This window comes from Zootoca vivipara, chromosome 12 (assembly GCF_963506605.1).
Source record: "Zootoca vivipara chromosome 12, rZooViv1.1, whole genome shotgun sequence".
NCBI classification, from domain to species: Eukaryota; Metazoa; Chordata; class Lepidosauria; order Squamata; family Lacertidae; genus Zootoca; species Zootoca vivipara.
Genome location: NC_083287.1, coordinates 37967667 through 37991706, shown reverse-complemented (window position 1 = coordinate 37991706; position 24040 = coordinate 37967667). Strand labels below are relative to the sequence as shown.

The 24040-nt window shown below is 44.2% G+C and overlaps 1 protein-coding gene across 27 annotated transcripts in view; it reads right to left on the bottom strand.

Annotated features, from left to right (window-relative positions):
- The window catches only part of KIAA1217 (KIAA1217 ortholog), a 333401-nt gene that overhangs the window by 40756 nt on the left and 268605 nt on the right, over window positions 1–24040 (bottom strand). The window contains exon 1 of one of the 27 annotated variants that reach the window (XM_035129881.2): window positions 2400–13710. The exons of the other annotated variants lie outside the window; for them this stretch is intronic. The gene's annotated coding sequence lies outside the window, so the exon portion shown is untranslated. Of the gene's footprint in view, window positions 1–2399; window positions 13711–24040 lie in introns of those variants that run through there. 27 annotated transcript variants of the gene reach the window in all.

Sequence of the window (24040 nt, the reverse complement as noted above, 5' to 3'; positions counted from 1 at the left end):
GTTTTGTCAATTCCCAAGCCAGGATATACACAACACCGGCTCCTATTACACCCATCTCCACAGCTGGGAGTTTGCAGAGGCCTCTTTTTTTTCTGGCCAGAGGTCAAAGAGAGGGTTTGTATCCTTAGGCACCAGAAGAAGGGGAAGGCAAGTAGCCAAGCAACTTCAAAAAGTAAGTAGGAAAATAAGGCGTGGCAGGAGGTGCAGGAGATAAAAAAAAAAGAAATGTAGAAAAACAAAACAAATCAGTCTACCAAGTCTATAACTTAGCGTCTTTTCAAACATTATGTAATGTAAGCCTTTGGTTTCCCACTGAAAGTACAAATTGCCTTATGTGCTTTCCCCTCCCCAGCTCTCTTCTCGCACAACCATAAGGAGAACAGAAGCTTTCATTTCTATTTTCAATTAACCACAGTTTAGTGTAGGGACCGGCAACATTTTCTGAGGCCGGTCTGCTCCGGTCCACTCCCCAGCAGACCTCTCGGTGGGCGGGAGCGAGCGCGCCCATGCGTGCGCTCAAGCCATTTCCGGTGCTCTTCCAGGTAGGAAGAGCGCTGGAAATTTAGTGTGTACACATGCATACGGGCGCTCCTCCAGGTGCACATGCTATTTCTGGCACACGTCTGGGGCGGAGGAGCACCCGTGCGCATGCGCGCACACTATTTCCAACACTCCTCTGACCCGGAAGTCAGCAAGAAAAAAAATATGGTGCCGCGGGGGGGAAAAACATGGAATCCCCACGCCAATCTACGGAATGGCCATGTGCTGGTTCCAGGAAGCTCATGGGCTAGAACCAGCCCATGGGCATTAGGTTGCCGACCTCTGGTTTAGTGTCTTCCAAACCCTAACATTGTTAATGTTAAGCATAGTTTAAACAATCTAACTTAATAGCACAATGGTTTGAAGTTGCATTGCTTCAAGCAAACCGTAGTTAAGAGTTTGTCATGTACAGATGACACAATCAGCTGCAGCTTATTTATTCCTTCTAAACTAGAAGGAAAGGCTTCTGAACTCCTCCTCACTGCCATGCCACAGGAAGAAGGGGCATGGCTCACTGGCTCATTTCTGCCATGATAAACTATGGTTTAGAGTGAGGTCTGAACCTGGCTACTCTATGTGCTGCTTCATGAGTGCATGGGGTAGTGTATGGGGTATTAGAGGAGGAGGAGGAGTACCTCTGGTGGGGTACACACCATGCTCCTTTGGGGTAGTTTATCCACCTTTGGTTCCCACTCTGCATTCAGTTCTCACCGGCAGCTTCTAGCTGTCAGCATGCAACAGCGGCCAGCCACATCCTGGGAAATGCTTCAACTGGCTGGCTAAACCAGGTGAGGCTAACATATCGGTCTCAAACCCTTGGTGAGTTGGGAACTTCCCCTGCATGCGAAGGCAGGCTCTAGTGGTTTGACTGGATGATACCAATAGATGCTCTACCACTGAGCTACAACAGAACATGGATGCTCTCCTGATTCACCCAAGACAACATGGGTGAAGGGACTTATGGGAAGATACCAGCAAGCAGTGCACCTGCTATGAAGTTATGGCTGATCCTGGCTTCCCAGTCTAAGAAACAAGCAGAGGAGTATGTAGGTGTTTCCGACGGCTTCCCATGAAGAAGTGTTTCTCTCCTAAGAAATTCATCTTGTGTGAAATGGCGCTAGCCGGATGACCAGCAAATCTGCAGCCCAATCACATTCAGAGGGTGCTTCCTTTTATGCACTTCTAACTGCATATGTCACATAGTTCTTCCTGTTGAACCTCTTTGAGCATTTAGTACAAGTGGCCTCCCTATTTATATTCTATATGATACCTCTACACACACACACACACACACACACACACACACACACATGGCATTTAGTTTACAGAGGTTTACATTTTAATTTTATTATTATTCCATTGCTTTTTTAAAAACAGTGTATGCCTGCATCCCTAACAAACTCTTACATCTGCATATTTGGGTCAGGTACTGCTCTTACATACATTCCTTAACACAAATAAATTGAGTGCCCCTGCTGCACTGAATATCCCACCAGGAAAGCAAAACACCCCTATTTATCATCATATTAAAACAAGTTCATTTCATACCAAAATTCAAGTAATCTGTAAATTGCAAGCCACAGAAGAGCACCCCACCTCTCTATTGCCTTAAAAAGGCAGCAGCACATTGTTTTTTTTATTATCTCCCAAGTCCACAAAAGGAACTCTTGCCTCCAAATATTCCCCTCAGACACAAATCTTTTAAACCACACTTAGTTATTATCTCACAAATACTTCCATTATTAGATGCTGATAAACCAATATTAAAGGAAAAAAAGCATGCAGGCAACATTTCAAGCCAAATATTGATGCTTGCCACTCCAAAGTTTCTTCCTTTCCAAATAATAAAAGCCACTTACATTAATTTAATTAGCTCTACTGGTAGAGCAATGAGATGGTTAGTCTGCATTCCACATGCTACCGCTCTTTTTTTGCTTTCCAAATTTTAAAGATTCAGTCTAGAATTAGATTTTTAAAATATGTATATAATATATCCTTCTTGGAAAAGGTTCTTGTGTGTTAAGAAAGCTCTTCAGTCTCACAGCTCACATACAGCGTGGGCCGTTCTTGCTCTACTTGATTCTCTAAACAACATTGCTTCAATAGGCTAAAGTACTTTTCCACATGACAAACCTTCAGTTTCTCCTCCCTCTAGAAATTAGTCACTAAGTACCCCTCCCTTGTCATGTCATCCAGTCACAAACTGTGCAACATACCAGATTGCGCATGAGCCAGTGAATTAAGCACACGTATTAAAATGCACAGATGATACCAACTTGGAAGAGTCTATTCTTTCCAAGGAGAGGAAGCAGGGAACAACCACAAGACTTTGTTTTGGAAAGAAAAGAGAAGAAAGTGAGCGGTGGGTGGAGAGAAAAACCAATGGGAAATATCCCTACAATTGACTGCAGAAGAAGGACAAGATCTTAAACTGCTTATGATTTAACAAGGACAAGATGCTGGAAGCGTGAACCAAAAGCCCACAGCCTGTTTATCAGAGCAACTTAAAAACCACACACATTATGCAGAGCCTGGTTCACTGGCAACCATTAAATGGATGAAATGGGAGGCTGTCTTTAGCTGCACCTGGGCAACCCAGGAGCATGTCTACTGATTAACTAGTTACCTTTGCTACTTTGCCAAGTTGGACTTTGGGCAGCCGTCATAAATCAATTCCGTTGCTATCTGCAGAACATTACACATGCAATTAAGTTGGGCTGGAGGGGAAGTAAAATAAAAATGCAGGCGTAAAGCATTTGTTTAGAACAAAAGCTGGGTTAGCTGCTTCTTACAGGTGAAAGTGCTTGCACTAGGTATACACACACAGAGAAACAATCATAACCCACCTGCAGAACTTATCACCGCAAGAACTGCACAGTTAGTGTAAATGCACTGAATGTTAGATGATGAGGTGAATTTGCCACTCCTGAACAGAGAGCAGCACTAGGGTGGATGGACTTATCTCTGGTAAATAGTCAATGAGAGACAAAAAGCAAAACCTCTGTTTTCAAGGACCCCATATGCAGATTGCCAGATGTTGGGAATTAGCAACAGGAGGGCTATCACAACTGTGCCCTGCTTCTGAACCTCCCAGAGGCAGCTGGCCGGTCAGTGTTAAGAGCCAAAATGCTGACTTCAATGAACTGGTGGTTCATTGTAATTATTACATCTTCATTGGCTCGTTGAAGCATTATTGGCAATTTCATTAGAGGCAGCAAGTTTGCAGTGATAACATATTACACCAGTTTGATTCTCCATGTGTTGTTCATTAAAAATGTTCCTGCCTGCTATTTTAGAATGGGATGTTATTCTCCTATTTCCATCATGGAGCTGGTTTATCAATCATTCCTTTTCCCAATGGATTCTGGGAATTATAGCTCTGTGAGGAGAATAGGGGTGTCTCCTAACAACTCTCAGCACCTTTTAGAAACTATAGTTCCCAGGTTCCTTTGGGGGAAACAATGACTGTTTAAAGTGGGTACTATAAGCATTCCTCTCCATCTCTTGAGCTATATTATCCTTCTGGCTAGGTTTCTAACAATTCACCACTCAACGATTTCCACCTGCTTGACTCGTGCATGCTCCCTTTCTGCCACTTCAGTTCCAGTCTGAGGTCCCTGGGCCCACAGGAGCCAAATAGCAGCGATCCCAGCAAAGCTGAAACCCAAACCAAGTTGGAAAACACTGGCCCTGTCTGTTTTATAACCTTGTTACCAATAACACATGCAGCTTAAGTTTGCACACACAGAGCTGTTTACACAAACACACACACGGGGCTATGTCACAACAACGGACCCGTTTCTTCATTGCTTTTCACCAGGATGATCCTGAATAACGTATCTGAAGATGAGCCAAGGTTCACTGCAGGAGAGAAGCTGCTGTTCAAATTTTACAGCTGCATAAGCACTGTATGGGAGTGAGAGTTAAGTGGCTCAGCCAAGGTGAATAACCATAATGCCCTTGCAGCTCATCAGGGACCAGTATTTGTGCTAAGTTAGATGCACACTGGTGAAGTGGTGGTGGTGGGCAGCATGCCACGGCCAATAGATGGGGTGGGGTGGGCTGCCCAGCCAAGCCGCTTCTTTTCCATGGGTGTAAATTGAGTCTGGTCTGATTTAGAATGAAATAATCCCACTTCTTTTCCTCCTTCACACACTGAGCATCAAGACCACTCCAGGTCTACAAGCTTGTGACCTGCAGGAACTGTAGAGAAGACAGCTTGTGTACCGTCACCCAGCTCTTGAGGAAGCAAGAAGACCAGGGAGACCTATAAGACCAGCAAGCAAGCCCTTGTACACCAACAGATCAGATGGAACTCTCAGAGCCTGACCCATAAATAGACTAATAGGCCATTGCTTGCTCATTGGCTTGAGCAATGAGATGATTTTCTCAGACCCCTTTGGCGCTGGGCATAGGCAGTCTTCACCGTCAGACCTACAGCTGATGAGTCTGTGGCATAGCTGCCAAGTTATCCCTTTTTTTAAGGGAAATTCCATTATGCTGAATAGGCTTCCTCGCGAGAAAAGGGAAAACTTGGCAGCTATGGTCTGTGCTAAAGCACCCGCTTTGCATGCAAGAGGTCTCAGTTTCAACCTCTGGCACCTCCAGGTAGGGCTGAGAATGTCTCCTGACTAATCCTGCAAAGCTGCAGTGCTGAGAAAGATGAACCAATGGTTTGGTTCAAGGCAGCTTCCAGTGCTGCTCCTAAGCTTCTGAATAGTATTGTTATGAGTTCGTGGGTGCAAGACACCCCTAATTCCTGGATATAAGTAAGTGTTAGAATTCAACCAGTGCTTGGAGTATTAATATGGGCTGCTAGATGCTGGACTTTGCATGTGAAAATACAGGTCAAACCAGCTTCCCATGTCTAGTAATCACCTGGGGAGATGGATCATTAAAAGAGGACAAAGGAAGCAAAGCAGAGAGCAAAGACTCTGTGCCAGCCAGCAAATTGGGGTGGGGGGAGAGAGCACCCCTCCCCAAGCTCTGAGATCACTAGTCAGAAAACAATGCCAGAGTTTTTGTTAGGAGGAAGTTTTAGGATTATCAGTTAGTGATGTGGCTGAGGGAAAAAGGACTCCGTCTGTTAAGTAGCAGCAAGTTGAGAAGTGGGTGATCAGGGTACAATGTAGGCAGACAGTTTGAATCCAAGGCTGCAGGAATGAGAGAAACAGAACCCTCCTGGAGTGTAATGTTTTGAACCCCTCCATGGTAGGCTCAGGTTGTTGTTGTTTAGTCGTCTTAGTCGTGTTTGGCTCTCCGTGACCCCATGAACCAGAGCATGCCTTGGAAACTCTCAATTCCTTCTCAAAGCTTCTCCTTTTTTATGTCCATGGAGTTTTCATGGCAAAATACTGGAGTGGGTTGCCAGTTCCTTCTCCAAGGCTCAGGTTACAACAGGTTACAACCCACTTATGTGTGTAAATAAGCCGTACATCATAAAGACACCACAGTCTCCGCTGTGGCTCATTTGCAAAGGAAACGCAGACCCTGGGTAAGCGATTGGAACTCCCTGGCACCTTGCCCTGCTGTGGAGATTGGGGGTGGCATGTATCTGTATTCTGCACTGAATAAGCCTTGGTCATTGTTTAAGCAGCAGAGACACATGTGTTGCTTCCCTCCCTCCCCTCCCCTCCCCTATGCCCAAATGCACAATTGGTGTACACTCAAACACACACAGTCTGCAAGTATTCTGAGGAGTAACCTCGTGTTCCAGGAGGAGAATGGCTGAAGGGTCAAGAGCCCAGTCCCAAAATATCAGCATGTGTGGTGCTGTCTCCATGGAAACTGGACTGTGGATGTCACTAGCCTCCTTCACTGTGCTTTTGCCCTAGCATAACAGAGAGGCCAGGCCAGGCCAGATCAGATTCTTAGTGCAAACATATGCAGGTCAAGCTTTAGAGCACCAGTACACAGATTTTAACATGAAAAACGAGAAGGGAAAGCAAGAATCCTGATGCTAAATCATGTACGTTGTATATGCAATAGGGTGAAAGAGTAGGCCTCAGGGATGAATGCAAATACTCCAATTGCATGCATGGAGCCTTAAATACGAACCAGGGCTACATGTACAGATTAAGCAAGCTAACCATGACTCACCTTGTAATTGTTTGCATTGTTCCAAGCTTGTACAGAGAACTCTTGGCAAAGTTAGGGGACTTTCCAGAATAAAAAGCTCAGAAAGGGTGCCAAGACCAGAAAAAAACCCTGCTGGTCTCCATCCTTCTCAAAACTTATCATTGTTAGTAGGAGACAAGATACAAAGACAATGGCAGTACAATTTGGAGCATAATTTGCTCCAAATACTCCTCTTCTTTTTTGTGTGTGGGGTGGCCACCATTTCCACACTGGCCATCATGCCCCGGAATGGCACCCACTTTGTCTGAGGCAGTGTAGAGGTTGCAAAATGGTGACCAGATTGCCAACACAAGGGGGGGGGGAAAGGATTTTTAAAAAATGTGGGCAGTGGGGAACATGGGAGAAGGAAGCTGAACTATTGCCACTGCTAACGGTGAGCCACATCCCTGCGAATCTGTTGGAATACTTTTTCTGCCACCCCTAGAGAAATTCAGTGGAATCCTCCCTCCTCCCCACTATTTATTCACCTATAAATGGGTAGGGAATTTGACTGGACGTTTGCACGCAGCCTGTACAAGGCAGGCTACAGCTCCCAATGCATTGAGGCCAAGAGAGAGAGAGAGAGAGAGAGCTAGCTTCAAGGCCGGCACCCAAAAATGTTTCGTATCATTTATAGAATTAAACTTGCTTTATTGTTTTTCTTCTTTTTAATTTTTTTTCTAAAAATATTTTGATACAGCAGTATAAATAATGCATGAGCTGATGACTGGCTGTAATTCAATCTCATGGTTCTGATAATACACACAAACCACTCAAGCGTCACCCACCATTTTAATTACTTTATCAGGAGCCCTCAAGCTCTGTCTATCTTGCCCTGCAATATCCTGAATTTAATTAATTCCTATTAACTAGTTTTGAATGCTCTAATACTGAAACGGGGTCTTCTCCCTCTTTGCCTTCCGGCTTGACACACATAGTCCAAAGTGGGAGGACGGGGCACCATTCTGGATGGCTGTCAAGGCCTCAGGGCCTGTGAGGAATAGGCCAGCCGGGGAATAACATTAAGTCCGCAGAAATGAGATTCAACCCTGAGCGATTCATATTTGCTGGCTTGTTCTAATTCTCCCTTCTCTGCAAGTATCTCCATTAATTTCCTGGATGCACCGCAGACTTCAAACTCACTTGTTTCCGCTTCCACTAGCCTGTGAAGAGGGGGAGGGAGAAGGGTTTGAAGCACAAGGGAAGTAATGGATGGTTGTTGAGGAAGGAGAAATCACAGAGGTGGAGGCTTTAATCTTCTGCTTCTTGGTCACATGAAGAGGCTGATAAGCTGTTCACGGTCTCAACAACTTTGGCCAACCATGCCCTATCGCAGAGCTTGGGTATTTTAAAGTGTTAAAAGTCCCAAGGACTGTGTCAGGGGGGAAAAACAAACAGAAATATGTCATGGGCAACTGGCACCATGGTTATGGCATCGGCTACTTTTAGAGCCACCAGGGTGGCGCTGTGGGTTAAACCACTGAGCCTAGGGCTTGCCGATCAGAAGGTTGGCGGTTAGAATCCCCACGACGGGGTGAGCTCCCGTTGCTTGGTCCCAGCTCCTGCCAACCTAGCAGTTCGAAAGCACATCAAAGTTCAAGTAGATAAATAGGTATCGCTCCAGCGGGAAGGTAAACGGTGTTTCCATGCGCTACTCTGGTTCACCAGAAGCAGCTTACTCATGCTGGCCACATGACCCGGAAGCTGTACACCAGCTCCCTCGGCCAATAAAGCGAGATGAGCGCCGCAACCCCAGAGTCATCTGCGACTGGACCTAACTGTCAGGGGTACCTTTACCTTTTCACATATGTGTGTGCGTGTGTGATTTCTTAGTTTCCAAAAATACATGCACATTGTCTCTTTTTCAAGTCCCTGTTTTCTACAGATCAGTTTCATTTGTTGTGAGACATTAGTGTTACATACAGTGTTAGGTTAGGAAGAAAAAAGGGGGAAAGAGGGGGAGGGGTGAGTGGGGTGGTTATGCTTCTAACTAAGCAAGCATTAGAAGTCACCCCAGAACTGGCCCTACCAAACACCTTCCAAGATAATAATGCCCACTCACATCATAAAGAGCTCATAGCCCACCTACTCTCAGCAGCGAGAAGAATCATAACCAGACACTGGAGAGAACTGTCAGGAGTAAGCATGGACAATGGTACCGAACAGTATGGGAAACAGCCTTACTAGAAAAACTAACCAACAAACTGAAACTGACACAGGGACAAATAGAAGAGGACGCCTTCACCCCAGTATGGTTCCCCTTTACACAGCCCAACAAGACAGCAACAAGAATCTGCCGACAGCATACAAACCAATCTGGCTAACCTGATCAAAAAATACCCCCCCCCACAAAAAACCTAATCTCACTCACTACAGCCAACCAAAGACAACCAGCCACCCCCAACTCAAGCAAATAGTAAGAGAACCCATACAAGTAACGCTGACACAAAACCCCACACATACACTAAGCAGAAGAACAGAAGCATATGCACACAACATATTAGATCAGCTTGCAGGAGGGCCTCTAACTTTGGTTGGAGCTGCAGTGCTAGGGAAGCCCTTAACATTTCCCCTCTGGACATCTTCCTGGTCTAACCCTGCTCCAAAAGCTGCTATTAGCCTCAAAGTGGGAAGAACATGCAGAGACGTTGCCAGTGTTAAATAGTGGGTAGACGACACGGCAATTCTTCGAGAAGCTACTTATTCGGAAGCCAGAACAGAACTGAAGTGAAGTGCTGAGCCAGCCTGCTTTTATAGAGGCTGGCTCAAACAATGTAACAAAACATCATTCAAAATTCCCTCCTAAAGTTCCCTCCTAAAACAACTGCCTCGGACCTGAGGGAAAACTATATACAGTGACTTCAATACATAACAGACCTGTATTTCTCTGTATCTTCCTTTCTGCTACAGGACTATCAACAACTCAGGTGGATGGAAACGTAGATATTTTAGATAGTGTGGCTATGCCAACCAAGATCAGTGCCTTCATCCAATCATGTGTGTCATTTACTATATTTTATTTGGTCCACAGATACAAAAAACAAAGAACCACCAGGAGGGGGAAAAACAATTCTGCAAGTACAGGGGTGCCAGACAATCCAGAACTTTTTTTTTTAACTTTTAATGAGCCAGGTAAATAAATTATCAGCAAATATAATACCAAATTCAAACACTTTTTTTAAAAAAAGAAAAGAAAACTATGGCATTGTTTTAGCTAAGCAACTTGTGTCATAGTGTCCAAGTGTTCTGTCACTATGACAAACTTATCCAGAACAAAGAACATGGCAAATATGCTGAGACACAAAATTTATGTGCCTAAATGTGGAGAGAGAGAGAAAACATTTGAAGGCCCAACCAGTCACGATCAGGGATTGTGTGGTCTTTGGGAGTACAGAGGGTGCATTAGCTTGTTTACATGAGAACATTTTGAGATAATAGATCCTAAACTCACTTCATTCTCAGCTTTGTTTACATGACCCAGAGGCCAACATGACTGAGTTGAAAGCCAGGAGATGAATTCTGAGTCACCTTGTTATTCATCTCCAGACAAGGGAGTCTCCTTACAGCAGCAAGTATGTTATTCCTTGAGGTGGAACCCCCATTTCCATAGAAAAAAAACGCAGGGCAGAGCAACATATTACACATTATCCCTGCTGGCAGAGCCTGGTGGAAAGCAACAAAAGAGAGCATTTAAAAGGGGCAGGCACAGGCAGGGTTGGATCGGCTCAGAATCCACTGGATCCCAGGCTGCTCTCACAGCCAGCACCAACCCGCATTGAGCCTGATCTTCCCACCTTTCACTGCTTCCTTTGTCTGTGGCTGGGCTATGCCGTATGGCAGCAGCAAGGGAACGAGATTGCTTTCTAAAACTGTTTATACAAGCATGCAATTTTTGCTAAATGGTTTTAAAAACGCAAAAACAAACCTGGCATTAGTGAGAGAACATTTTGCATTGGGTTTTTTTTTTTTAAAAAAAAAAGAGAGATAAGAAAGAACAGTTGCACTTGCAACCACCTGGGGTGCCAATTGGCACCTGAACTCCGCTTCTTGAGGAACAACCGAAACTGGGAGTATAAATGTTTAAATTTACCAATGGCTTGAATAATCATACATAACAAAACTTGACAATTCCTACTGGGAGTGCCTGTGGGGAGATGAAGGGATGTTGTTGTGGAGATGTTTGTGCTCCTGTAAGGAAGCCTTTAAGACAGAACAATGGTTTTCTTAAACGTTGACTCTCAGCACAGCGGGAGGAGAAGCCCACCTGGTCAGCACATGTGTGTGCAACAGGAACCTCTCCCGACTGGAAATGTAGAAACAGATGTTCTACATGCACTTGTGGCTAAGTAAATGTGCAACTGCTAATCCAGCTCTGATTATTGACTGGAAAAACTCGGCGGTTCTAAAGTACTTAGATTCAGCCTCTCTGATGTTCATCTGCCTGTGTGCATCGAGGCACAGAGGGAACAATAAGCTCCTACTGTTTGCTCATCTTTTTATGTCTTAGGAGCAATCCGGATGCTTCTACAGCACCATAGGACCTGCTTCCCTAGTGCTTCTCATCATGCAATTTGAAGGTAACTGAACCACATGTGTGACGGGTGGGGGGGGATGTCGCTCCTTATCAAGATAAGGGATAGAGAAATCAGTGTATTTTACAGTCTATGCCACCTCCACACGTGCTCACTTGAACATCTCTTACGACCCATTTCCACATCAATTTGTGGTGGCTTTAAAACTGCACAAGAAGTTGCATTTAAATATAAATGCATTTTATTTTTTTATACCTGGAGTCAAGAATTCTGGTGGAACCTTCTAAAAAGTGTGAACACTACTGGATAACCCAACACAGCACAAATCGTAACCATGTCTACTCAGAAGTCAGTCCTAGGGCACTGCTTTCGGGTTATAAACGAGGCGCTGGTGCTCATTATCTTGATAAAAGTGAAATGGGTGCCAGCACAAAATGGCCAGTGAAAAAAAGAAGAGGCCACAAAGTACTGCCACAAAGAGAAAGCACCCTGCTAGGTAAATTCTAAATTCTAAAGCCTAAATTCTACCCCTTGCTTTGTATAGGAAGATCAAATAAGGCCAGTTCACACTTGAATTCTTGAAAATTGAGTTCCTCAGATGTTGCTTCCCACCTATGTACTTCCGTCCTCTGTGCATTGCAGGATGGGAAGTATGAATCAAAGCTGAAGCAGATCTCAGCCTGCAGTAGGAATTAATACACTGGCCTTTATAGCCCAATATTCTGCATGTTTGCTCAGAGGCAAGTCTCACCATGTTCAGTGGGGTTTCCTCTCTAGTAAGCATATATAAGATTACACTCTTAACTAGGGTTGCCAGGTCAGGAGCATCTCTCAGACCCTGAGATTTCAGGGTCCAAACCTGAGACTTAAGGGTGGCCACTGGTGGTGTCATGGGGGTAGGCGCTGGAGATGGTTTGGGAGAAGGGAGTAGAGAAAGGCAGAGCCGCCGCCACCACCCTGGCCAACCAAATGTCTATGCTATCATTTGCAGCCAGATCCTCCTGGGCTGAAGCTTGCAAGCTTCATGCACAGCATTCTTCATAATATTAACAAAAATTAAAGGCACTCTCATCCACCTAGTGATTCAAGCCTTCCACTTGCTGCTCGGAAGGGGCCAGGCAAACCTGGAGACCTGGAGGTCTGACAATTCTAATTCTTACTGTGGACCACTCCAGCACTCAATTTCTACTAACCTCAACTATGTTTATTTGTTGTTTAGTCGTTTAGTCGTGTCTGACTCTTCGTGACCCCATGGACCAGAGCATGCCAGGCACGCCTGTCTTCCACTGCCTCCCGCAGTTTGGTCAGACTCATGTTTGTAGCTTCGAGAACACTGTCCAACCATCTCGTCCTCTGTCGTCCCCTTCTCCTTGTGCCCTCAATCTTTCCCAACATCAGGGTCTTTTCCAGGGAGTCTTCTCTTGTCATGAGGTGGCCAAAGTATTGGAGCCTCAGCTTCAGGATCAGTCCTTCCAGTGAGCACTTGGGGCTGATTTCCTTAAGAATGGATAGGTTTGATCTTCTTGCAGTCCATGGGACTCTCAAGAGTCTCCTCCAGCACCATAATTCAAAAGCATCAATTATTCGGCGATCAGCCTTCTTTATGGTCCACCTCTCACTTCCATACATCACGACTGGGAAAACCATAGCTTTAACTATACGGACCTTTGTCGGCAAGGTGATGTCTCTGCTTTTTAAGATGCTGTCTAGGTTTGTCATTGCTTTTCTCCCTAGAAGCAGGCGTCTTTTAATTTCGTTTATTAGAAATGTTTATTAGAAATACTTATAAACTCATCTTTCCACTGATTAAGCCAACAAAATTATTAAAGCAATTATAACCATGCATTAACTAAAAATCCTATTAAATCCCCCCCCATTTAAACAAAAAGATGGATGGAACATGTCATTTATTTCATACTCCAGAGAACATTCATGTCCTTAAACCACTGGCGTTTATGTCCTTAAACCAAGCCTACCTTTCTATTTGGGAACAGTATGTTCAAGGTAGAGCTTCCAAGAGATATTTCAGAATGAGACAGAGAAAGGGCATCTGAAGCCTTTGCAATGGTTGATAAGCACATAATTTGTAAATGGATGTGAACTTTTATAGCCCACTGATTCTGCAGCTCGGCTACAGCTGAAACAGTCCACTGGCATGGCTGAAGCGGCATCTTACGCAAGACAAATCCATCTGGCTCAGCTGCCTGCCAGCTGCAATCCCATAATGACTACTTACCCCAAACACCAGGAATGTAAGCCTGAGCCAAAGTAGATGGCCTTGTGGTGGCCAAAAGGACGGTAGGCAAACGTGTCATCCTGCAGCCATGATGCCAGCCCTCCCAAGCTTCTCCCAGCCCCCAAATTTCTGTGCAGCACATGGGTTTCATTGAGCAACACAGCAGCACAGCCAGTGAAATGTTTCAAGGGCTTGAATCATGTAGGCCTGGACTACATTCAAAAAAAGCTATACCCAGACAATGCCCAGGTAGGGTTGCCAGACTCAATAAAGGACAGGACTTCTGTGCCTTTGACTGCCCTGCTCTCTTTTGAGTCTGGAAACCTTAAAGAGAAACCAGCAGACCCTTTGCTTGGAAATTAAACAAAGGGTCTGCTGGTTTCTCTTTAAGGTTTCCAGACTCAAAAGAGAGCAGGGCAATTAAAGGCACAGAAGTCCTGTCCTCTATTGAGTCTGGCAAACCCTATGCCCAGAGTGATTGAGATTCAGCGTGGTGCAGTAGTTAAGAGTGCTAGACTGGGACCATGAGAGACCAAGGTTCAAATCCCCACTTGGCCATGAATCTTGCCAGGTAACCTTGGGCCACTGTCTCTCAGGGTTGCTTGTGAGAATAAAATGGAGAATAAAACATTGAGGAAAAGTGGGATATAAATGCAATAATATATAAATAGTCTACCATGATGCTGCCAGCATGTGTTGTTGGTGTATGGCTTACTATCCACCAAGAGCCCAAGCCTCTCAGATTCAGTGTCTTAACTGCAAAACCCCACCTTGTCCAGTTCCAGGCCCCCTGTTTAAAGGTGGACATTACCAAACTGGAAGAGATGGCAAGATGGCTGAGCGGTCTGGAAGTCCTAAGAGCAAGGACCTTAAAGAGCTGGATATGTTTAGTCTGGTTCAGAGAAGATGAGACATGATAACCACCTGCAAATATCTGTAGGGTTGTCACTCAGAAAACAAGGGAGATTTGCAAATGCTAAGAAGTGCTCTGCGTTGGAAGAGGCTGCCTCAGGAGTTGAAGGTCTGTAAGTGGGATGCTGTAGATGAGACTTTGCCAAGTCAGAGCCTTCCAGATGTTGCTGGTCTCCAACTTCCACCAGTCCTAGCCAGCATGGCCACTAGTCAAGGATCATGGGAGCTGGAATCCAAAGCATCTGGAGGGCACCAGGTTGGGGTGGGGGAGGCAGCTGTAGAGGCAACCTGCATTGAGCAGGGAGATATCCAAGGTGCCTTTCAACTCTACAGCTCTGTGATGCAGGAATGCAAAAGCAGCTCACTTCACTCCTAGAGGCTGCTGCTGTGATTCATCCTCCTCAATTGGCGTTTATGTTCAGAAGCACACTCTGCCCGGAGCATGACCCCTTCTGAGATGAAACCGCACCATCCTAAGCCCTTTCAACTCACAGAGGAGGCACCTCCCTATGCCATCTACTTCTGAGACAGAGTCAACCACTTCTGAAACTCCTCTATTACATCCATGCTGAACCAATCAGTGCACAATGATCATTGGTTCAGGATGTGACTGTAAACAAGGCTCTCTCGTCCCCTTCCGCATGTACAGCTGTTAAGTAACCAGATTGATATTCCTTTGGGCAAAAGCTGTACTTAAATTTGTGCCTCAGTTATTGAAAGTTTGGAGCTTCTTTCTACACCACAAGAGCTGAATGTTTTGCCACTCTCTCTGGTCAAAACAAATCACCCCAAGCTAAAAGATTCCCTGCTTCATATATCTGGGATTATGATTCACAGCTTTATGAGTTACAGTTAACTCATTTCTTGCCCCATTGAATAGGATTCGTGTTGTCTTTGCGCCTTATACTTTGCCTCAAAAGCTGTCCTTCTAATTAACCATTCCAACTTCCATTTTAGCCCATAATCACCACCACCAGTATTATTTTAACAATGCATATGTCGCTTAATCACAATTGTCTCTAAGTGAAGTACAAGAAACTCAATACAAAACCATTCTTTAACAAATATTTCTTCTCCTAAACAAATCTGTTTCATTGGTCTTTCATAGCATCATTTACCATATATCACACATTTCCCCAAAGAGTTCAAGGCAGCGTTTTACCCCCATTTCATTCTCACAACAACCCTGTGAGATAGATTAGCCTTACAGAGCCCTAGCTGAGTGGGGAACTGAAACCCAGGACTCACCCATCCTAGCGCAAGACTATCTATCTCCAGGTCTGAGGGGCCAAAACGAACCCCCATCGGCCCCCTTCAAGATCAGGGCACTGCAGTGGCAGCATCCTATCCACCACCAGTGTCTAGCTCCCCTCCAGCCAAGGATTTCACTCAGTGCCCCAGAACTATACTAGGTCAGGGGCATCATGGGAAATTTAAATGCAGGAGGTTTAAATGGGTGCTGCTCTGAATGGTGGACCAGTAAATGGGATAAATTTGGTTCGGTTTGCATTTTATTGTGAGGTTTCTTCATCTGTACACTTCATGAAACCATACGTCAGCCGAAGCATAGCCATCATTCAAAATTCTCACTTTCTCTCAGTTTTGTGACGCAGTTCTCCAAACCAAATAATTTGCATAAAAATGTGTGCATTGCGGGGAAGCATGGATAAAACTGCATATATTAGTTAGTGAAAATTACACACAATATCGCATTATATGAGGGATATATGCTTGCAAGTATGGGCACATCTCGAGAAATTCACACTATCATTGCAAACTGATGCGGAATGGTGGCAAACTGAACCCGGGACTGGAAGGACAGAGACCAAAACGGGCAGACTTGCCCAGCCCTAGTCCTAGGGCAACTGATAGAAATGGGCCATGGCAGGGGTCTGGGGGTGCCAGATGATGACTCCAGCCCTGACCCCAACCCCTGCACAATACTTCACTCCCTTGTATTTAATTTTATTGCATTGCACAAAGACTCCAAGCACCAGCTAAGGCAGCAGAAGGGATGCTCCTCTGAACACTGGGCCCTGGAGTTGGGACACAGTGCCATAAACTGCAGTGCTGAACCATCACAGGTCTTTCTGCTCCTTTCTCTCATTTCCAGGCACAATGAATCAGAACATAAATATACCATGTTTTGCCCCCATCTGATTCTCATAATTTGTTTTTGTTACATTTATATAGCCAACCCATAAAACTCCCCCCCCAAACAAAAAAGCCCTGCTTGTATTATGAATTTGAGGAGTGTTTAAAAGTTTGCATTTTTGTCCGTCGCTGCTCATCCCCACCCACATCCCGTCCCTTCCTTTATTTTTCCATTCTTTCACTATCACTTGCTGAAGATTTGCTTTCAGTGAAAACAGATTCTTTGGCATGCTAAAGGGAGCCTCTGTTTGTGGTGCAAGAAACCTCAGCTGCCTTCAGTTTCAGCTATACCAAAAGCAAAAAGAACACTGTTTTGGGGTTGTTGTTTTTAAACATGACCCATGAATGAGATACAGGGCATTTTGCATTTTTTTAAAAAAGCCACACACACCATGGTAATTATCCATAGATGAGAGCAATTGACATAAGAGAGTATGTAACTGTTGTTGTTCCTTCTTGTCAAATTTAATACAAGCTTGCAAGCTATCTCACTGGTGCCAGCCTGCATAATTCCACCCCTCGCTGGCCAAGCAAGCATTAGGGTTGGGCCACCCTTACACACATTCGTTTTGCATCGATTATTATTTTCATGGAGTGCTTTTAGTCCCTCCGCTAGCATAATGTGAAGGGACAAGATGGGGAGAAGGTTAAAAACAACACTCCTCCATCTATGCTTGCACAACATAAACATAAGAAAGTTAATTAAACTTTCCTTTAAGTTTCCCAAAATAGTTCAGAAAGCAGTGGAGGAGTAACGAAACAGCTGCTTGCTCAACCACAGTGAATCAGAGCATTGGTGGGAATGTCTATTGCACACACACATAAGGTCACCTCCCGACTGTCAGTATTTTGTGGGAAGGATTAAAGCACATGCCAGAAACTTAGATTTGCACAATTTAAGTGGAGCAAAGCATTCTGCCACCCTAGCACAACAAACCCACTTCAGCAACACACAGAATTTTAGGATAGTGACCGGTAAACATACTGAATAGTGTGGGATGAGCAGATTATTATTGACAGGAAGTTGTATAAACGCCACACAACCAAATCAGGACAAATGCTCATTGTTGCACAAACACAGACACAGTTTAACCTCCAGAGGAGTTTTGTGCAAGCAAATCAGGATGAACGCCCAACCAACAGGCCATTAGGCGGAATCCACAGATACATACACGCACTGAGGAAAATAGTGCGTCTCAATTTTCTTCTTAAAAACCCCCCCACAGTTGTGTAATTACATTTCTGGATTGCCAATATCCACGTTCATCTCATCTGCATAATGTAAGCCCATTCTGCCTACAAGCCATTAGTCACTTTGGAATAAGCATTTCAAAGCTGTTACTTGGTTTTTTAATGCCTGAAAGGTGGAGACCCCTTGGAGAGAGCTAACAATTACCGCTGCACTCAGGCACCCATTTATTTATTTATTTATTTGTTTGCCTTGCGCAGCTGCTTTTAGTCACAGGACAAAAACAGATGGCCACTTTCCATGTGTGGCTGCTGCATGGAAGTCTCCCCGTTGGAGACACCTCTATGTGGGGAGCTGGTTGCCTGTTGGTGGCTGTGGCAGCAGAGTAAGCCTTGTCTCGTAACATTGCTGAAGCCTACAGAGAACCAACTCGCTACGTTGCTACAGCTGCATTCTACAATACTCTTCAATTGTGACCATGTTGTTGTTGTTGTTTAGTCGTTTATTCGTGTCCGACTCTTCGTGACCCCATGGAACCATAGCACGCCAGGCACTCCTGTCTTGCACTGCCTCCCGCAATTTGGTCAAACTCATGTTCGTAGCTTCGAGAACACTGTTCAACCATCTCTGTCGTCCCCTTCTCCTAGTGCCCTCAATCTTTCCCAACATCAGGGTCTTTTCCAAGGATTCTTCTCTTCTCATGAGGTGGCCAAAGTATAGTGACCATGTAGGATTTAACATTTAATCTGAAACATGCATGGACAACTCTGACCATAAGCAGCTCAGGGCAGCACATTTAACCTTCTGGCAACCCCGTGAGGTTGGTTAGGCTAGCACAATGCCTGAACCCCACATCTCATTTGTTTTCTATGATCCTCATTCCATTTGCTTTGTCCCTCCTTGGTGCATTTATTCCTCTGTCACTACCACCAATCCAAACAGCAACAGCCAGCATCAGTATGAGAACATCCTTGGTGGGTAACCACTACCCTCTTGAGCAGGGCCAATAAGTGATGCTCCTAAACAATAAAAAATACTGAATAAGCACAATATTTGGATGGTCAGTGTATGACCCCATAGTCTCAAGTATGCCCTGGTGCTCTCAGGTCCTGCTTGCGGGTTTCTTATAGGCATCTGGTCGGCCACAGTGAGAACAGGATGCTTGCCTAGATGGGTCATCCAGCAGGCTCTTTCTTACATCCTTGCAGTATGCACAATTTATGTAAATTTGTACCATGGGGTGGTACTCCAAGTTCTTTGGTGTCTGGCAACACCCTTGCTTTCTTCCCCTATGTATTTTGTCTCCTCTCTTCAGATTGTTAAAATTATTATTATTATTATTATTATTATTATTATGACAAAATAAAAAAAATCCTTCCAGTAGCACCTTAGTGACCAACTAAGTTTGTTATTAGTATGAGCTTTCATGTGCATGTCAGGTATCTGAAGAAGTGTGCATGCACATGAAAGCTCATACCAATAACAAACTTAGTTGGTCTCTAAGGTGCTACTGGAAAGAATTTTTTTATTTTGTCTTGACTACAGCAGACCAACACGGCTACCTACCTGTAACTACTACTACTACTACTACTATTTACTGCCTAGACATTTTTGATCCTTTAATACCACTTTCTTAATTGTGCCATGGTGTAATATAAACCACTGAGCCTCTTGGGATTGCTGATCAGAAGGTCAGCAGTTTGAATCCCTGCAATGGAGTGAGCTCCCGTTGCTCTGTCCCAGCTCCTGCCAACCTAGCAGTTCGAAAGCCTGCCAGTGCAGGTAGATAAATAGGTACCGCTGTGGCAGGAAGGTAAGCAGCGTTTCCACTCTGATTTCCGTCATGCTGTTCCGTTGCGCCAGAAGCAGTTAAGTCACATGACCCAGAAGGCTGCCTGAAAGTGAGATGAGCACCACAACCCCATTGTCATCTTTGACTGGACTTAACCATCCAGGGGTCCTCTACCTTTACTTTTTTACCTATAAAAGTATGCATGGAACAGTCAGATTCCTTTCTTAATAGGTTTATACATTATCATTGCCCTCAGCAGTAAACTTTATTATTATTATGCCAGATAAAGCCCTTGATAAAAACTTTTGATATACTTTGTTTTATATCTCATAATATTAATGGAATGGCCTGGAATAATAATAAAAAGTCTAGTCATCTAGGTAATACATTTATTTTAATGGTGGCAATATGCAAGATTTAGCTTCTTCCCATGACTTTATGTCCTCACTGCACAAAACACTGGCAAATAATTCAGCTGCAGTTTTTTCACATATCAGAGGTCTTTGAAGGGGTATTAAATGGCATGATACCTTAAAAGTTCTTGTTTAAACTATGGTCATTATATATACATATAATTCCAGTCATGTACAAATGTATATATTATCTCTATTTGGGGCCCAATGCAACAGTTTTACAATGATCCCACAAATGGTATTGACAAAAGGTTTAACAGAAATAGGAAATGAAAGTGGAGAGATGGCAAGCCTGCTTTGTCCTCTTTGCCAAAACAAATTTATCTTACGGTCCAGCAACATTAACTACCATGGCTTCTTCAAGATATGAACAACTCAGATTCAGGGAAGGACCACAGCTTGGTGGAAGAGCAAGCACAAGGCTCACAGGTCCAATCCCTGGTCTCTCCAGGTAGGGCTTCCCTGCCTTAAATCCTGGAGAGCTGCTTGCCAATCAGTGCAGACAACACTGAACCAGATGGACTAGATGTTTTGCCAGTCTTAAAACAACTGCACTGGCTTCTGGTCTTCAGACGAGCACAATTCAGGCTTTTACCCTTACAGCCCTTTGCAGAGGACCATAGGAAGGAATACAGGAATCTGCCTTATATACAGAGTCATACCAGTGGCCTGTCTAGCTCAGCTTTATCTACACCGAAGGGCCACGACTCTATTGCAGCCCTACCTGGAGGAGACTGAACCTGGGGCCTTTTGCACACTAATCATGTTCTCTACCACTGAGCTATGCCCCTTTCGTGAACGTATCTCAAGCATTGTTTGTTCCCACATGAAGATCTTCCTTGGAGGTATTTCTTTAAAAATCCTCTGTTAGTGGTGCAAAAGGAAATGGAGACTTTTCAGTGGTGACACCCTGTTTTTGAAATGCTCTACCAAAGTAGCTTTGCATGCTACTGAATTTGTTAACTGTTCGCCCACCAGGTACCTACTTATATGCCCAGGCTTTTTACAGCTGCTTGGTTCTTGCATTTATTTATTTATTTTATAATTATTTATGGTATTGCTAGTTTTGTTACACTTTTTTTTAAAAAAAAAATTCCCCCCAGATTTGTTCTGGGAACCCTTTAGGCTTGAAAAAAGAAGAAGAAACTCTTCAGGGTTGAAAAGTGGAATTTCATCCCAAGAGGCTTTACAGCTGCCCTCATCAGCTCTGGTTTCCAAAAGGACCTTTGAAGAACCATTTGTTTCAAGTGGCTTTCAGCAGAGGTGCTTTCATTTGTTCTGAGGCCTTGCCTTTGCTTACTGGATAGCTACAGTTATTTTTCTGCTGGATTTTAAATTGTGTTCTTAATGCTTTAATTAATTTTAAGGATTGCTTGGCTGGGCCTTTTTTATGAGATTTCGTTAACTACTGTTTTCATCTATGGCCTTTATTCAAAATTATGTTTTATAGTTTCATGTAAGGTGCCTAGGGAGGGCCCTAGAAGGCAGCCTACAAATACTGACAGAAATAAAAAGTATTATTTATTGCCTGCCCCTCACCCTAAGGTCCCAGGGCGAGTTAGAACATTAAAACACAGTACAGTGGTACCTGAGGACTGCCAGGTAGGCCCTCTCTGCTGATCTCTGCACTTGAGGGGGTTAGTAGGGAAGGAGGAAGGTTGTTTCAGATATTCAGGGCCTAAGTCAGGGCTTCAAACACCAACATGAGCTCCTTGAATTCGGCCTAGAAACAAACAGTCAGCACCGTATTTTTCGCTCCATAAGACACACTTTTTCCCTCCTAAAAAGTAAGGGAAATGTCTGTGCATCTTATGAAGCGAATGCGTCTTATGGAGCGATTTTTTTCCATTTTTCTGTTGCGTGAGATTTTTCAACTGTTCTTATATGTTATTTCAATGCTGATTTCATATCTGAAGTCCTTTTTGTTCTGTAATCTCTAGTTTTTTGTTTTGTTTTTGCAATTCATGTTTTTCACTTTTCACCATAATCTTCGTTTTTCGCAATGCAAGAATTCAATATTTTATTAAACACATAGCCAAAGTAGTACAATACGATTATAAATTTAAGTGACTTATATAGCATTGAACAGGACATGTATAGCATTGAAAATGACATGTATATCTATGCACTGTTGAAGGTATGCAAAAAAATATATTCCCTTGGGATACAATTATTCAAGTAAGAATTTGCGCTTGTATTTGAGGAGGGTGTGATTCAGAATTTTTTCTTCTTGTTGTTTTCCTGCTCTAAAAACTAGGTGCGTCTCATAGTCAGGTGCGTCTTATGGAGCAAAATATGGTAATCTGGCCTCTGCATTTCGGACAAACTGAGATTTGGAAGTCATATTCAAGGGCAGCACTACACAGAGTGCATTGCAATAATCCAATATAAAAGTTATGAGAGTATAGGGGCCAACTCAGCTCTGTCCAGAAAAGGTCACAGCTGGTAAAGTAGCTGAAAAAGGGTACTCCTTACCACTGCTTCCCATGACAGTGTCAAATCCAGGAGAACCCCTAAACAGCGAACCTGCTCCTTTCAGGGGATCACAACCACCTGTCCAAGGCAGGCCACCTCCCCACTTCCAGGACATGAGAACCCAAGACACATAACACCCATGTCTCTTCAGGATTCGGTTTTTTGGCCCTATTCCAACCCATCACTGCCTCCAAGCACTGTTCTTAACACCTCAACTGCCTCTCCTGATTCAGATGGAACAGAGAGACAGAGCTGAATATGGAAGACAGCTTACTCCTAATCTCCCGATGGCAGCTCCCAGAGGCTTCATACAGATGGCAAATAGCAAGGGGGGCAGGATGGAACCCTGTGGGACACCACAGAACAGTAGCCTCCCATGAGTGCTTTCTGGAAATGGCCCTGGAGGTAGATGCAAAACCACTGAAGTACAGTCCTCCTCAAACCCACCCTGAGATGTCTCTGAAGGATGCCATGGTCAACAGTATCGAGAGCTGCTGGGAGATCAAGGAGAGAAATCAGGGTTGCATTACCCCCCCTCCTTCTCCTGATAAATGTCATCAGCAAAGGCGACCAAAGGCAGTTTCAGCTCCATGACCATGGGCGTACCCAGGATCAAAACTGGGGGGGCATGCCAGCCATGCCCCCACCCCCCATTGGCTGGCAATGACGTGGCCAAGTACACAAGTATGTGGTGTATTACTGAACTGTGCAGTTTTAAGTTATCAGTGTCGGTCGGCTCGTGGGCCCCTGTCCCGTAACGAGCTGCGCGTTCCTTCTTTCAGGTGTCAGTTAAAAAAAAAAAAGGCGTTGCGGGGGTGGAATGAGGCGCCAAAAATAATAATAAATCTGCTCCGCGCCAGCCAGCAGCTGGGTGGGAGAGGGGGAGTGCAGCGTCGCCCTCCAAGCAATGCCGCTGCCGCTCGTCCTCTCTGCCCCCAGCCCAGCGCGCACTGGGGAGAGCGAGGCGCGGACTTGGGACGGGAGTTTTGAGCTGCTTCTCTTCCCTTCACCAGCGCACCTTAACCATTTAATTTTTTGCTTCTGGGGGGGGGGCAGCTGCCCCCTTCTGCCCCCCTGGCTACGCCTATGTCCATGACCATGTCTGAAGCCAGACTGGAACAATTAAAAAACTTACCATAAAAACAGAAATTCATAAATAACAGGGGTCTTATGGGCCAGGAAAAGCCTGTCCTAAAAATGTGCATATTCACATGTTGGAATTTGTTGTTTTTATTCTGTAATTATTATTGGTTTTTGAACATTTTACTGCTTTTGAGCTGCCTCCATTGTTTGTGAACATAATATTGACATGTTGTACAAACAAGGTTAAGGATGTTGGAAAATATTTCTTACCTTTTCTAACTTTGAGTTTGAGGGAAAATAACCTTGCTATCTTTCTATGAATCCAGATGTTTCCATCCTTAAGGGTTTGATTAAAGACAGCAGGAAGAGGTGTTATAAAACATTCAGAGATGAATTTTAAGACTTTGCAGGGAAGCCAACTCTGCAAAGTGTTTTACAGCTCTTCAGACCTTCAAGAGCGAGTTCAAGCTCATTAGCCTTCAGCATTTCTCTATCTTCATAAAAGATTCTAGAGAAATGTATCTGTATTCAATAATTTCCATATGTCATTGTAACGAGTTTTGGGCTCTATGATTTTATGAAATGCTACCACTACCC